At 38.7% G+C, this 16410-nt stretch overlaps 1 long non-coding RNA gene across 5 annotated transcripts in view; it reads right to left on the bottom strand.

The window, feature by feature from the left end:
- LOC135255382 (uncharacterized) overlaps nt 1–13836 on the bottom strand; it is a 184364-nt gene extending 170528 nt beyond the window's left edge. For 4 of the 5 annotated variants that reach the window (XR_010330165.1, XR_010330163.1, XR_010330164.1 and 1 more), the window contains exon 1: nt 13696–13836. This is a non-coding gene — a long non-coding RNA (uncharacterized LOC135255382). Of the gene's footprint in view, nt 1–432; nt 546–13695 lie in introns of all 5 variants that reach the window. The other variant, XR_010330167.1, reaches the window with a different exon arrangement.
- Between the last annotated feature and the right edge of the window lie 2574 nt (nt 13837–16410).

Consider the following 16410-nt stretch of genomic DNA (forward strand, 5'->3'; position numbering starts at 1 on the left):
TTTTGCATTTTTTCCCAGTTAAAGAGCCACTTGTGAAACTATTACAAAGGCGCTTTCACATTAATTTCTTATTTGCAAATGCATTTGCATTGTGATGGTAATTTCAATTTTACCTTCACACAGATAAGAGAAAGACGATATCCCAGTGATATTGAAAAATAAACCATGCATTGATGTAATTTCAGTGCATTAAGGTATTTATCAAATATACAGTATTTTTATTTATTTCTCATATTCATCTATAATTTATGGCAAATAATACCTAATATATAACAGCTCAGGTCAGTTGAGTGCAATTGCAAAGTGTTTTGTGCTTAGCGTTCCTTATGAAATCAAGCAACTGGTGAGTTAGGAACAAAAAAGAAACACAAACATTGCAGTTTGACAGACAGTTTACCTAAATGTCTATTAGTAAATGAATAAATAACTTACAGGGGAACCATCTTTCTTGTTTTATGCCTGGCGTCATGAGTTCATAGACAGAAGATCACCCCAGCTTGAACCCTGCTTCTTCACCCTCTCACCCTTCTTCATCCATGGCTGAACTGAAGCAAAGAATCACATTCAATGTGAAGCATCTTCTGACCCTTGCAAAAGGATTTCTGGCCCTTACTATGTGTGGAAAATAGATGTCACCTCATTTGGAGCAGTTTGTGCGCCAACACATCAACACACGTTTGGGCATCTTTTGAGCTCTAAACTAAACATCTATCAAAACAGAAGAGGAGATGATGCTGGGCTGCATGGCTTTTTCTTACCAAGGCTGAGCATAAATAGAAAATGAACGCTGTTTAGAGTGAACCGTAAGTAGTATGCAAAGTGCAAGAAGGCTGCCTAATCTTGTGGAGGAAGGGGGCGAGAGATCGGCTCTTTGATCCTGGCAGGACAGAGTCGGACAGGGGCCCAGTGAGCCGGAAAACCCAGCGGGGGGCTATTACCATGCCGACGAGGGTGTTGCCATTCAAGCATGAGGGATAAATAACAGGGTATCAGCACAAATCAGGAGTAGGGGCATGGTTCAGACAAAGACTGCTTTTAGAGGTCTACAGGGAAAATCCATCCTGAACAAATGTATGTCCATAAAAAGTCAATGATAAAATAGGGATGGGCAACTGGCAACCTTGGGTGCATTTTTTTTTTGGTCTCTTGCAAAACACAGCACCACCCTGAAGTGGTGTACCCAGACTGTGGATTACGCAATGTGGATAATAGGGGTTCTGTGGCCGATTAACCCATCTGGATACTCCTTTATTTGTGTGGCTGAGACCGATACGTACAGAGACCTGTGGCGGGATTCACAGAGCAGAGGGCCTCGCTCCCCTGGAAAGCAGAGGTTTCTCTGTTTCCTTGCATTGATCTGGAGCTCCCTGCAGCTACTCTTCATTGACCAGCGCTGATGTCTCCTTTGTTGTTATTGGTGTGTTGGTTGATTAGCTACGATTGAACAGGGAAGGCTAAAAGATGTTCGGCAGGTCATAAATTCAAGTTTGATTGGGCAGGGGGCGAGAGGCCGTGTAGATTCCCTGCCCTTCGCCACTTGCTTTTTCAACATTATGATTTTTTTAAATATATGTCTTACATTAAAAAAAAAATGAAGATACCTCTTTAGACTCCAAGTCCTGCTTCATAATGTCCCATATATCACAGAGATAGATGGTTGTCATTAACACAGGGACAAATTGGGGTCCAGGGACCACCAGGGGTCCACAAATGAGTCAAAAGAGGGCTCCTCAAAATAAGACTTTAACTATTTATCTTTTAAAATGGTTTAAATATTTTATCTTTTAAAATATACTTATATTTACATAAGGTAACATGCTATATTACATATACGATTTCTGTACATATTCTTTGTAATGCTGCATGTATTGTAATTAAACCTATTTTGTACTAAATAGCAACATAACCAATATAAATTATAGATTAAACTATGGACTTGAGGGAGCAGGGTGGTTAAAGAGTGAAAAGGGAGGTGCAGGGGGGTGTAGCTCTTTATGTAAAAGAAAATCTTAATGTGCAGGAAATTCCAGGAATTATCCAAATCATGCCTAACCTATGATATCTGTATTAAGGTCATAAAGGAACATGAGAAGGGCCTTACCACAAGAGTATGCTATCCACCGCCAGCTTCAGACAGTAGTGTTCATATAATGCTATTTGGAAATATAACAAGCTTGTCAGGGAGGTGAGACTATTATTATGATGATAGATAATAATCCAGCTATTAATTCAGAATTGGTGACAGATCAAGGAAAAAGAAAGGAACAATTTCTAGATTTTGTAAATGACCATTTTTTGGGACAGTATGTCCATCAGCCTAAAAAAGAGGAATCAAGCATAGAGGTAATGGAGCCACTTGGGACAAGTGATAATTCCGCAGTTAGTTTTGATGTATTTTGGCCTATGAAAAGGGCCTCCTCTTAGTCAAGAAATTTAAATTTTAGGTGTGCCAACTTTAACAAGATGCGAGTGAATTTAATGTAGACTGGGTGCAACTTCTTGATTGCAAGACTATGAATGAATAGTGGGGCAGGTTCAAAAGGGCTCTTCTTGATGCATGAAACTTTAAGAACATTAGTCATATTTAACCCATTCACAAAGCGTTATAAAGACATTTACAATAAAAGGAAAAACAATGACAAGCATGTTTCTTTCCAGACATTTCAGGTTCAGCCTGGCTTTTTTCCCCATACAATCACACAGGAAATGTTGATTTTCTTCACAATCACATTTCAACATTTATTACGTAATGAAACACTGTGTTCTAAATGGTACCACCTTAAGCCAAGGCTGCACATATCCATTTTCCCCCCATTCACTTGTGACAAAAAACACAGCCACAAAAGACACTTTCACTAGCACGTAATCCATGCCTCTCCAGAAGTACTGCGAAAACAATGCATCTCATTATTCGCCTGTAACAAAAACATCTATTGTACCAACAAACAAAAGACATAATGTGTTATGCACATCCATGGGTTAATAGTGTTAGAAATAGCATCACTTGTCAAAGTACTGCAGAAAGAAAAAAAACAAAGACAGTCTGAGTCAGCTTACAAAATTACAAATTTTGAAATAAATATTTGATAACTTTGGCTAGCTGTTTGGTAGGATATAGCCTAACAACCCTGGTCCTGAAGTGCCCCTCATATTCTGTTTTTGTTTCAAACTTTATTCCAATTACTGAGATACACAGCACTGTTAATTGTTTGAAACTAGACACTTAATATCTTGTGATGGAGCATTACCTGCATGCCATCAGAGATATTCATTGTACAAATAATGAATATACCCTTTTCATTTATATATTTTTAATCATATGGCAGCTAATTCTTTAATTAACTGCAACATTCTTTGAAAAATGATTCCTTTTGTAAGCAGAGGCATCTTTAATTGATTAATTAACTGATGGACCTTTGGTTGAACGTAGTGAGGTACTAAAAAAAGGTGTGGACACCAGGTTCAAAGACAAAGCAAATGGTAATGGCTCAAACCTGAATTGTATTAATATGCAATTAACAACAAAATTACGGAACATAAAATGAAATGAAAAAAGGTGCATTATTCCATGTTACGAAAGGAGAAACAGAAACACTGATTCCACACTGATGCTTAAAGGCAGGTCATCAGAACTGCGAACATTCTAATGCAATGGTCTCAGTATTGAGGGACCTCTCTACACAAATGTCTAAATGGATATTCAAATGAGTGACTAATTGTAGATTAAATGTTGCACTGGTTAGTCGCCTTGGCACTTTTGAAACAAGTGGGAGCAGTCTGGCAGAAAAGCTGTCTATGTTAGCATGTCATTGCTAACTGGCAAAGTGCGATGAAGTGCTAACAGCAAAAGCAAGGATGCATGGCACGGGGGGGGGGGGGGGGGCGCTTAAGAGGTGAAGAACCCCAAGAACTCATGAAGCAAACGTAAGAGTCCAAGACCATGATCATTTTTGAGATCACTCAGCTCACAGTAGGATACTGGCTTACCATTAGCCAGAGGTGGCGAAGACAGTGAAAGACTGAAGGAAAAACAGAACAGAAAGGCTTAATGGAGCTTTAAGCAGCTCCACCTCTATTTTTAGGTAGAAGTTTATAGCCCCTGAACATAAAACATTGTTAACTACTCCCTAGTGTAAAGCTGGAAACGTAATCTCTCAAACTGCTTAACCCTTTCCAAAATTTCCAACCCCCTACCCTTGCCTCCAGTAATCATGGGTATTAGATTTCACCAGAACATACCCTCATAACAGCAATATGCATAGTAACGGGATTTGTCTCAGTTGTACTTCCGAAACCACTATTATGTATTTCATGTACATTTCATTCCAACCACTGCTTCAGTTTGCAGGAAAAAAAAATGTAGAAAAAAAAGTCTGCAAGGGCAACTTCATTTGTACGCTTCAACATAACTGTTAAGATGCACCGACTTGTCTGATCAAAAAATGGAGGTGACGGGCACAAACTGTGACCTACAAGCTGGCATTCTAAAAAATCATGTCCCCTACTGACAGATGGTCATCCGCATTTGGCGGTCTTCCGCCCAGGTTAGATAGCACTGCTGATTCAGCAAATGGCATGCAAATAGGGGGTGGGACAAAAGCGTTTTAGCTTATGTAGCATCGCAAAAGAGATACACATATACTGCACAATAAAACAAAAAAGGGAGCGTTATTTACCATGGAAACACAATGCGGGGAGTGCTATTCAGTGCCCTCGCATCGGGCTGGCCTGCCAACACAAACAGCTCGGCCGATTCCGAGCTCCAACAGGGCCAAGATGTCCCCTCACCCGCAGCCATTCATCCCCTGCAGCTCACACACACACACAAAAAAGGTCACCTTCCATTCTCTCCCTGCTCCATTGAGAAAACAAAAGGTTCGCAGAGGTTTTGGCTGCTCTGAACCCAGCTACAGGTCAGTTGCTTGTGATTTCAAAAGAGACCACAGTAAAGAAAATGTGCCTGGTCATTTTTTTTTAAAAAGGAACTAAAAAATCAATAGGTCAATTAAAGGATTGGCTGCTTCAAATAAATGAATAGGTTTAATGACAGAGAAAGGAGCCTGAAAATTAATGTAATTAACACCTGGCAGCATTTGTTGAGGGCAGTAGGGGGAGGATCGCATTCTCCTTGCATATTATACTGAATAGTGAAAGCTCAAGAGGTAATATATCTGGCCAACAAACAGTCCAATCAGTAGTTTCAATTGCATAGGACAGCAAATTCCTTCAGGATTTAAACCTGCTTGCATATAACAGCTTGGACAGCCGGCACTGAACTAATCTGACATATGGCAAACCTCAGGCTTTGAGCATCAGACTGCCCCAGAGCATTGTCACTTTGTCTACAAACTGCAATTAAGAAAATGTGCAATTAATTACTGGCCGGGAGCAACAAGAGTAAAATTGATTGGACGCTGTGCTGAACAAACCACTACTTCATACAGTATTGACATTCACCACCAACGAAACCATCTTCAATTTGGGAATTTTCAGCAAAACAGCAATAACATTTACCAAAAAAAAGTCACTTGAACATTGATTTCCCTTTAAAAGCATGCACTCTGAGGATAAACAAAGCCAGGGACTCTTATTAAATGAATGAATTTTGTAGGAAACGAGAAGTAACTGAACAAAAGCTGCCAACAGACTTTACACAGTCAAAGACGGATGTTTTAAAATAGCAGAGAAGATCCCTTTGCTTTCACAGTGCTAACGGCAGTGCTGAGGAGCTGTGACTGAAATAGGTCCTGTTCCGAATGCATAAAGGTTCCTTAGACCTTTTCAGGAGTAAAGGTGACTTCTGTTCCTGACAGATGCGCATTTCTCAGTTCGGCGTGGAGTGCTGCATGTGTAGTCTGCCAAGCCACTACAGACATAAACACGAGGGCACAAAGAGGAGCAAATTGTAGGTTTTTACAATGAAGTGCGAGTGCGACACTGTGAGAGGTGTCGCCGATCAAAACATCACTCTCGGAATGACGGGTCCCTGCGAAAACGGATTATTTAAAAGCGGAGAGCTCAGCTCTGCTCCTTATTTCCACCCTATTTTCAGCTTCCAGCCCGGTAAGTTCTACTTATGGCAGCCAGCTCTGACTGACTAGAAGGGGGTGCTACAATGACACACAAATACTCTCAAAACCCAATGAAAGAGAAGGGGCTGGTGAACACACACACCAGGCAGACATAAAATGCTCAACCTCAAAGCCATTCATTTATCAATGTCACTGACACTTCAAGGCTTCAAAATTTAATGTAGGGAATGTCATGTTAAAAAAGTCAAGGTATACTCAATGACTTTGCCACACAAAGCGCTTTCCTTTGGGCTCTCCTTGCAGTGCAGACTGTCAGATATTGTCCTTCCTACGTGGGATGGTGTTTGATATGTTGATAGGGCCCTGGTCTCTTTCATAGAATTTTTCAAACTCAAAGAAAACCCCAACACCTCCTCCCACACATCTGAGGACTGTGTTGACAGATTTGAACACCAACCGTCAGACGGAATTGAAAATGCAGGATCGCACAGAGAACGGCAGGGATCAAACAAAATGAGATGAGTCTACTGGTGTTTGGGCAATAATTTTGTTATTTTTTATGGCTGATGGGGGAAAGGATATCACGAGTGATACTTCTAAACATGACACACAGCTACTAGTGAGCATCACTACAGTTAACCAGGTGGTGACAATCCTACACCATATATCGACAGCACAACATCCCAAAGCTAGTGGTCAGCTGACAGGGGGAAGATGTGTAGAAGTTGGATGTGACTGACTGACTGACTGATTGACTTCAAGTTGAGTCACAGAGAGCAAAACACCAAGGGTAATCAAGACAGGTGTAGGCAGGTAAAAGAGGTCTTCTTATTGATGGACATCAAGAAATTAATCTGAGATTTAAAAAAAAAAGAATTGTGACACAGCTGTGACACCCACAAATTCAGAAGAGTCACAGAAGCACTCTCGACCGTCAGTGATGGGCACAAGCACCGATTTGGCTCCGACCTGGGATTTTTGTCGCAGATCTCAAAAACTTGTCTAAGACCGTAAAATTAGGAAAAAATTCATATAGTGTGAGCCCGGCATTAGCCAGAAAGTGACAAGGGAGAGGACACTGTAAACCTCACTGAGGTCCTTCCCCGTCTCTAGAAAACTGCACTGGGGGGCTTGGTGTCCAGCCCTGCCTGTCCTGTAACTTCAGGACCCAACTGTGCCCCTCATACCCTTTTCACACAAAAGTAACTAACCGAATAAAACCCTTGTTTGTCGTTGGTGTGAACAGGTGAAACCGCATTATCTGACCAGGGTCTGCAACCAAGCAAAAGCTAGCATTTACTTAAAGCTGTGTGTGACAGAGGAATCACTGAGTGTAGCCTAAACGTATTTAGAATAGGCTAGCTAATATTTATACTAAATCAAGTTCAAAGCAAAACACAAGCAGCTGTGCCTCCATGTTTACAGTTTCCTAGCAAATAATGACACTGTGACAATGACCTAGAAGTACATATGTGCTGTAATTTATATATATATTTGTTTTCAAAGCTCGTAAAAGTATTGCAAGGGACCCCGAAAGTATTGCGAGGGAACGCAACCGTTTTGCGAGGTAATGTAAAAGTTTTGCGAGGGACCCCGAAAGTATTGCGAGAGAATGTTTTTCAAGGAAACAGAAAGTATTTTCTTTTTTTTTCCTCGCCCATGTCTCTTTAGGGGCTCCGGAGAATATCCCATTTATAGAATGCAGTGTACTTTTTCTGCACTTTTGGCTCTTTTTCTGTGTAAAACAATTCTCTGTTAATGCAAGTGCTGTTGCAAACCATAATTACACGCATTATGTTGACTGAATAAGAAAGAGAAATCCTATAAAGTCTAGGACTAACAAACCAAATGCCAGCTTGTCTGCGCAGTCCACTATGTTGAATCTGCAGTGTAAACAAACTGACATTTCTGCTTTTAATGTCGAAACGCGACAACTCTGTTCAGAAGTGACATGCACAGAAGTGAAATTGCAGACCGGGATCTTGTATGAATGGCAAGGGCCCAGCACTTAGCCGTGACCATAGTGTGGCGCGAGTGGGTCAAACACAGGTTGTCAACCCGTGTGAAGGGGGTTTCAGGAAAGACAAGCACTGGGAGGATGTGTCAATCCTCGACTCCACCGTATAATAAGATCTCAGCAGTTTCCTCAAGAACAGTGCCCAGGAGAGTTAAAATGTACCATGCCTTGGTGCATACCTCAATCAATTTATTTTAAATACTGTCACATTTGTCAGGTTTTTATTGAATAAATTAGTTCTACATTAGCCTAATTATTTAGAGGATGAAACTAAGCTGATGACCGCAGAAATTGAATGGGGTGTGTTTCACTGAAGCAGCAGTTTCCAGGCCGACAACAGTCTACAGCTGAATAATGCTCTTGTAGTAAATCTGGAGTTCAGAGAAGGTGGAAAATTGATTCCTTCGGACAGATAACAAGTCATAGAAAGGTTTACTTTTCAAGCAAGTTTTGTAAAGCCTCAAAAACGTAATCTAGAAAGTGGTGAACATGGTAAAGTGAAAGCAAAGCAATGAAACTACTGAAATTATTTCTGGCTCCGTAAAATCAACCCTGCAAAATTATATATTAGTTGGCAATACTGTTGGATTAAAAGGTAAGGCTCAACAGTAAGGCTCACTGATGTAGTTCACTTCCAAAATTTATTCAAAAAGAACAATGAGTTAGATTAACATTCATTACTAGTTAATACTAATTACAAATCGTGATAAGGATTACAACAAAGAAAGGATTTTCGAATCAAAGACCACTCATGCTGAACTGCCAGATGAGGAAATATTTAAAACTGTGAGCCTGCGGGATTGCGATGAAAACATTTGGGTGTCCCTTCTTACTAAGTTAATTCTAATTAGTTTTAATTATGCAAACCCCAATGGCACTCGGTGCCATAAGATATAATACAGGGAAAACAACAATTACAGGACACTAAAACAAAATAAAATGCAGTGTATTCTGTCATTTCATTGAGCCAATGTTTTCAAACTTCATACTGACTAAAGTGACTTTAATCGCTTTCTGAACATACAGAAACTACTGTGAGCAATTCTGTTAGATATATTCAAATCCAAATTCTGCCCCATCATATAGCAACGGGGGATAACTATCGTGGTCAGGCTGAAAATCAGCCTGTAGCCTTGATACTGGTTTCCCTATATTTTATATTTCATGGCTAAGAATGTTGATCCCCTGCATGATCAATACAGTACAAACATCATGTTGGAGTGAGAGTTAAATACTGAAGATCATACAGACCTCAGCATGATAAACTATGTACTGCAGTATTTTTTCTTCATTATATTCATGTGCACGCCATAAACTAAAGTGAAAGTGAAATGGCAATGCAAATGGAATTAAGCTTTTGATTGAATGTTTATTACACCATTCTAGCATGTGCAAGAGTAGCACAAATGCTGATGAATGCAAAAGTGACCACAAAATGGGCAACAGCAGATCAGTGTAGTGGGTTGAATATGTGAATGCTAATGCCTGACCAGAGTATATCCTGGTATGCATGATATCCTTACAACCATACCAGGCAGAAAATGAAACTGATAACTGAGGTACAGAATGTATGTAACCCACATATACCCCCATGTCATCTCCACCAATACAAAACAAGGACGCACTGTGTCATTGATGTGAAGCTCCATGAGTGCTAATAGCTCCCCCTTGTGGAGAGCCTTCAGCCTGATAAACATGTATGAGTGATTGAGTGAGTCACATGCACTGTCCATGAGGTGCTTTGCATCTAAAAGTTGGAAAAATAAATACTGAAAAATGTGAATATTTCATAAACTAGATTCAGTCTATACACAATTACAGAACCACAAGATGTGTGGCTTGGGGCACCACATTTTTAACAGAACAGTCATATGACCACTAAGTTACTCTCTATTTATATTTTAATAGCATGCAACCCTTGGTTTCTAAAAACTGATGAGAAATGTCATTGTGAAAGTGTAGAGAAAAGAAGGATTACATGAAGCTTTAGCTCACTAATTAATTGCCAGGTTTTCCAGGTGACAGGCTTTCCAGGGATGGAGGGGGCAGGGGAGATGTGTGACTGCTGCACAGCTAGCCTCTAACATGACAGAAGACTTTGCTAGAGTCCCTAAATGATTAGCAGAGGGAAAATATAATGCTAAACAAGGAACAGTGTTGAAAGACCGTGACCCCCCCAACTGAGAGGTAATTACCTCCTTTCCTATTTCGAGATTCTCCTCGAAAACATTCATCATTATTGCCCTGTCCTCCGGCTCTCACAGAGAAAACAGATGGGACCGAAGCCCATCGCTAAATGCCTTTCATAACTGTGCCACTAATTATTATCCTACCATAGGTTTTTGGCAAATGCTGAGGGCTGTATTTCTGTACAGTTTGGGCCTTTTAATAATGGTGATAATTACCATTTTGCTACTGTACCTCTAATATTATTGTTTCTTCAAAAAATATCAGTGCAGTGTGTACCATGGCAAGACAGTGCCATCTATATCACTAAAGAGGACAAGCTACCCATCACTGTCAAGTACGATGTACATACATGAAAACAGTAACTGGAACTGGTTTCAGTGCAGTAGACATCACAGCTTCACATAGTAAGATAAAACAGTTAAATGCAAGGGGAAGCAATTTAAGCTGAAAACAGAATTCAAAATTTTTATGTAGCCTACTTATTAAATTATAATAATTTTAACAAAATTAACCAATTTTTAAAAATGGGGCAAAAATAATTTTCCAAATTACCTGTGTAATTAGGACAACTTTTTAATATATTTTTTACTTCTCCTTGTCTCTATTGCCCAATTTGTCACGTTTTATTTCCAGAACTACACCAAAATGCAAATGGCTGTGATGTTACAGTTTCCTAAAGGACTGCACTTTCCCCATTACATATAGAAGCAAAGAACAGCAGACAGTTACAAAAATAGGAAACTGAAAGTGACTTGTTTCCATCTCTCTCCTTAGCCCCTTATTCAAAAATAGTCTGAGGGCTATAGTTTCTGGCTAATAAAAGTTAAATCCATTTGCCATCTGAGGAATTGCATTTAATGGCAATTCCTAAACAATTTTAGGAAACAAACTGCTTTTCCAGCCAGGATGCAAGGAACAGTTGGAAACTACAGAGTGATCTAATTGATTCATTTTTGATCATATCTGCATGACTATAAACAAAACAGAAAAACTTTGAGGTATGCCATACAAAACCTTTTAAAACTTTATTTTAACAAGAGGTGTCAGAGCACATGTGAAAAATAAAACAGAAATAACAATTTCCCTATTGTGAAATGACAACTATTTTAAAATGTAAACCACTCCCTTTTACACCATCAAATTCCAATAATTAATTAACTCACACAAACATGCCCTTGTCAATTCTTGTGTTTACAGCAATTCATTTTAATGGGCTACATAATTTATCAGCTGTGTGTGCAATATACTGATTTTTTTTACCAATATGGCATGAAATGCTACAATTTCAGCATTAACCGAAGGCTTAGAACTACACCGTGGAAGCGTGTTCTATTACTGTTCCTGTATGTATGCCTCAGTGGGACTGAATTGTAAATTCACACAGATGGCCATACTTGAATGTACTCAATACATGCAAAATAGTGTGCGTAAAAATTAGTTAAAAGTTTCACAAGACCACATGTTCTGATTTCTACCAACATCAGTGAATGAACTGTCTAGTGCTTGCCATTTTTAATATATTACAGAGATGAAAATGATAAGCAGTATAAATTTTTTTTTTTAAAGTCCTCCTGCCCATTGTAGGCCATACGTCCAGGATAATTTTTAATGAAGTGGCAGAGAGAATAGACATTTGCTGCCATCTGCTGGTTTGCTGTATTGCAGAACAGTCAGGGGCCCTGACTGAAGCTAAGACTTAGGTGAATTCTAGAAATAAATGTGTACTGTACACTTAAATTAATATGTACCCCACTTCCCACTTTGCAAAATGATTGGATAGACAACTAATAATTTGTTTAATTGTGGTTAAAGCCAAAGGAAGCTATTTTGACAAAAGTTGGATATAAAATTGTTCTTAAGTAAAACTCATCTTTTTGTGTTATTGTGGGTAGAAATGTTTGTACTTTGGTTTGTTATTTAATGAATACCATAAATCAAATTAATTCTTCTCTACCTAAAATAAACAAGACCAGGTCAAAACCTAGTATATGGCTGGACCTAACACAATTAATCCAGCCAACCAATGGTGCAACTTCACAACCCGGCCGACCAATGGTGTAACTTCATCACTCAGTCACAGACATTTGCGTTTGTAGGGCTGGCTCCGCTGTTGCGGTCCAGCCAAAAATATTTAAGAAACTTTCGGCCAGTACTGTACGTGTGTGTGTGTGTGTGTGTGTGTGTGTATACATACATATATACACACACACACACACACACAGGTGACAAATTAAACATTAAGCGTCTTAGTAAGGTGTTGGGCCACCACGAGCCACCAGAATAAGGCACGTTGCCATAGATTCCACAAGTTTCTAGAACTCTACTGGAGGGATGGAACACCATTCTACGAATGGGTGCTTTCGACCACAATTTCCAACCTTACTTCCTGATGTCTTTCCCATAGATCTAAATGCAGAGTTCACTTTAGTCACTGTTCCTGTTGAAACACTAGCGAGTTGAGCAGTCTTTGTGACTTAAGCTCCTGCCATCCGTGCTGCAATAATGAACCATCTTTCAAAGTCACAGATCTTTTTCCTCTTGCCATCTTAATCCAAAATCAAGTCTACTGAGACAACGCAGCATTTTTATACATGCCACACGATAGGATGTTAATTGCTTAATAATATTATGCAGTACACCTAAGCAACTGCATTTGTTATGTTTCTCCACACATTTATTCAGGTTTTGTACCTTGGCCCTCACTGTGGTATCAATACCTTTAATTGCAGCCCTAGATTTTTCAAGTTTTAATGTATACTTTATAGACAGTGCTTTGCACTTGTAACTTGTCATTTTTGCATGTTGAAAACGTTTTTTGCTGAGATATTAATTACATTAGAAGTTTTACATAGTGGGACTTTACTGAACTCCCATTTCCTGTAATCCATTTACTACTGGCTTTTCTAAGGGTCATAATAATAAACTGCTTCATTAATATATTCAACAAATCACGTTGCCTCACAAGTGTGTTTGCGCGACTGTAGGCAAAAGCAGAAAATTGCGTGCGTTTCTAAAACGTAACAACAGAGGTCAGACTATCACAACGTACAATTCACATTCGACATCTGTGTTCATATGCTCCTAAAACATGTTAAACAGTAAATAAATATCAACATATCAGCACTGCAAGTTACAGTTCAAAAAGTTCATTCCTTATATCGTACAAATAAGTAGGTACATTCTAGAGTTTCAGTCGAATCTGTACTCTTGTGAAATGTTCTTTTTAAAAAATACTGAGTAGGCTTCTGAACCTATTTTCATGCAGTCAGTTTATAACAAGCCTACAAAGCAGCTGCAAACGCTGCGACATTCCCATGTCAACAGAATTAAACGTCCACACAAATCAAACGAAGTAGGAAAAAAGATGCGTGTTTTAACGTAAACACGTATTGTCTATACGAAGATTACCATTAGGGTACATTTCAGCGTATAAAACCCGTTCAAGCAAAGACTCACCTGCTAAAATACACGTGCTTAAGATGGTGGTACTTAGAATCCTGACGACTTGTTTAAGAGCTTAATATTACCCCCAGGTTCACCGCGCTAGAGTGGATGCAAAAGGGATCTTGGACATGCCCTAACATGACCCAGAAGTAGTGCCCCCACCTGGTAGAAAGAGAAAGAGTAACAGGTGTTTAATTCATGTTTCTCTGACATAAATGTGCTACATATAAATGAAGTCATGCAACTGAAAGTGATATAATTAATCTCAATAAGTACTTCGTAAGACTGTATAATTTATATAATTTGCTGAAAGGAAACTGAAGTAGCCTATGACAACTGATAAACAAGCCTATTGGCAAACAAAGGTTTGACTCCACATAGGCCTATTTTGCATTAGGATAAATGATAAATAAGGTCTACAATGATCACGCATCTGGGAATTCCATCAGGAAGATATCCAAAATGTTTTTGGAAGCCCCAAATAAATTCAGCTGTCACTAACATGTTATATTTGAGACCAGAAATATTACGAGGTAAGAAGAAAGATACAACGCATTCAAACAATTCAGGGAAAAATGAAACTTTTGTATGTCGCTTTGGATAAAAGTGACTGCCAAATAAATGTAATATAATGTAATTCAACCCATTCAATGCAAAGGAAATGTATTGAATAAATAAAAACAAGTATTTACATGAATTCATTGATTTCTATTTCAGATATATATGTTAATGCACAATTAAAATGGACAACTTAGTTTCTAAATTTACAAAAGCTTGTTTTCTGCTGTGATTTGAATGGAAATATAACTGGAAATTCTCTAGAGTGTTGTAAGCCATTAGGTTGCATAACAACGTTTTTCCAGAAATATTCTGAAGAAGAAATATTTTGTTTAAGTCATGGGTGCAGAATGACTAAAAACTTAGGAATCCCTATTTCTTTCATTATGTAATCATGATCACAGTGGCAGACTTCATAGCAGTCTTTTTAAAACACCAATAATACAATAACAATGTTTACTGATTAATAACACTGATTGCTATTTAAATAATTGCTAATGCATTCAATGTTAATGCTGTCTTTAATTTAGTCATTGGAGTTTTTGTGACAAAGGAAAACATTTGGTGTTGGTAGAATTGTTGGATCGGCAGTCTTCAGTCTCCTTGGTATTTGTGCTGCATGTGGACTCTTAACCTCTGTGGTATGTGACATTCATGTTAAAGGTTATCTTATTGGGGGGAAAACAGTTCACAAATAGAAATTAATGAAAGACTTGCGTTAGAGCAAAGTGGATCCCACTTTCCTTGTGATTTCTATGGACTACTGTAGAATACCCAAAACATTATTCACTGTCCTTGTATAAGCACAAATATAAATCGCTGTACAGTATTTCAAAACTTTGACAAACTGATTGAGGTGTCACAAAAACTCACCAAGGATGTCCGAATGTCATTACAATGTAAAATCCATCTCTACAAAAACTCTTTCCAGGTGGGTCGTCTCACCTGCTGGCATTCATTCAAAGACTGTGTGACATGTGATTAGTGTTGCAGCTGTACTTGCTATAATTTCTGATAACAAAGTTATCAGAAACCTGCTTCATGACTATTAGTAAAGAGTTTTGTACAGAAGTATTGAACAGAATAGCAAACGAGTATACACTCTTCTTTTCAGTTAATAAACAGTGGAAAGACAATGACTTTGAATGGCAGCCCATTCAACAAGAATTGTTGCTTTTCATAAAAGTGTGCCCCTGAATTCCAATTCTAACTCTTTCTTTTTGGTAATGACAAAATATAATCCTTTCTCAAATTTAATAATTTATCATGTTCTTAGAATAACAGTTTGTTATTAAGGTATGATGATGCAGCCTGTTTATTTCTGGTGTATGGATTGTATATTGTCACACTTTGTTTTCAAACTGACATCCACCCTTACATAGTGAAGTGGATCAGCCCACACCTGAGTAAAGGGGAGGAGCACCACTGTGAAGAGCAGCCCGTGATTGGCTGGAATGAGACAAGTAGTCGTCTGGTTCACCAATGTACCAGAACTGACAGCAGAATCTTCATTGATGATTCAGGGTTCATCTCTCCTTCAGTCTTCATTGATTGAATGAAATATCAGAAGGTAAGAAACCAATACCACAAACCACTTGCAATACAGGAAACTATGTATAGGCTACCTGTTGCCTTCTCTTTCAGTATGATGTAGCTGAGTAATGAGCTTGTCTGTAATTGGATGGAAGACCAGGGTGGACCTGGAAGGTGTGTTGGTGAACCAGTTAGAAGTGCTCCTCTCTCTGGAACAAATGTAAACCAATTGTTCTGTGGCAGCAGAAGCAGATGTCCTTAAGACTTGATTAGATTTGAAAAGTTCCGGATATATTGCAGTCATTAAACTTGCCATGACAGTGATTGAAAAGACTCAGCGTGTACCCTTGCATTCTAGCCAAATTTAAAATCTGTTTACATCAAACTAGCCATTTAATCATGCCCTGTATTTAAGTATCTAGAATTAATTCTTGCTTCTCAAATGCAACTGAATTTGTTGAATGGATTGACTACAGTCCACATATCACAGGAAGTAGAGGGTTCTCCAGTGCCCAGGTCATATTCTAACCCTGCTCTTTGTCTGACCATTGAGCCATTGAGGTAGCTGCTATTTTATGAATGATATGGTTTAAAAAGGCTACTGTGAAATGCCTACTGGCAATCATCAAGTGAGTG

The sequence above is a fragment of the Anguilla rostrata genome, chromosome 5, assembly GCF_018555375.3.
Source record: "Anguilla rostrata isolate EN2019 chromosome 5, ASM1855537v3, whole genome shotgun sequence".
NCBI lineage: Eukaryota > Metazoa > Chordata > Actinopteri > Anguilliformes > Anguillidae > Anguilla > Anguilla rostrata.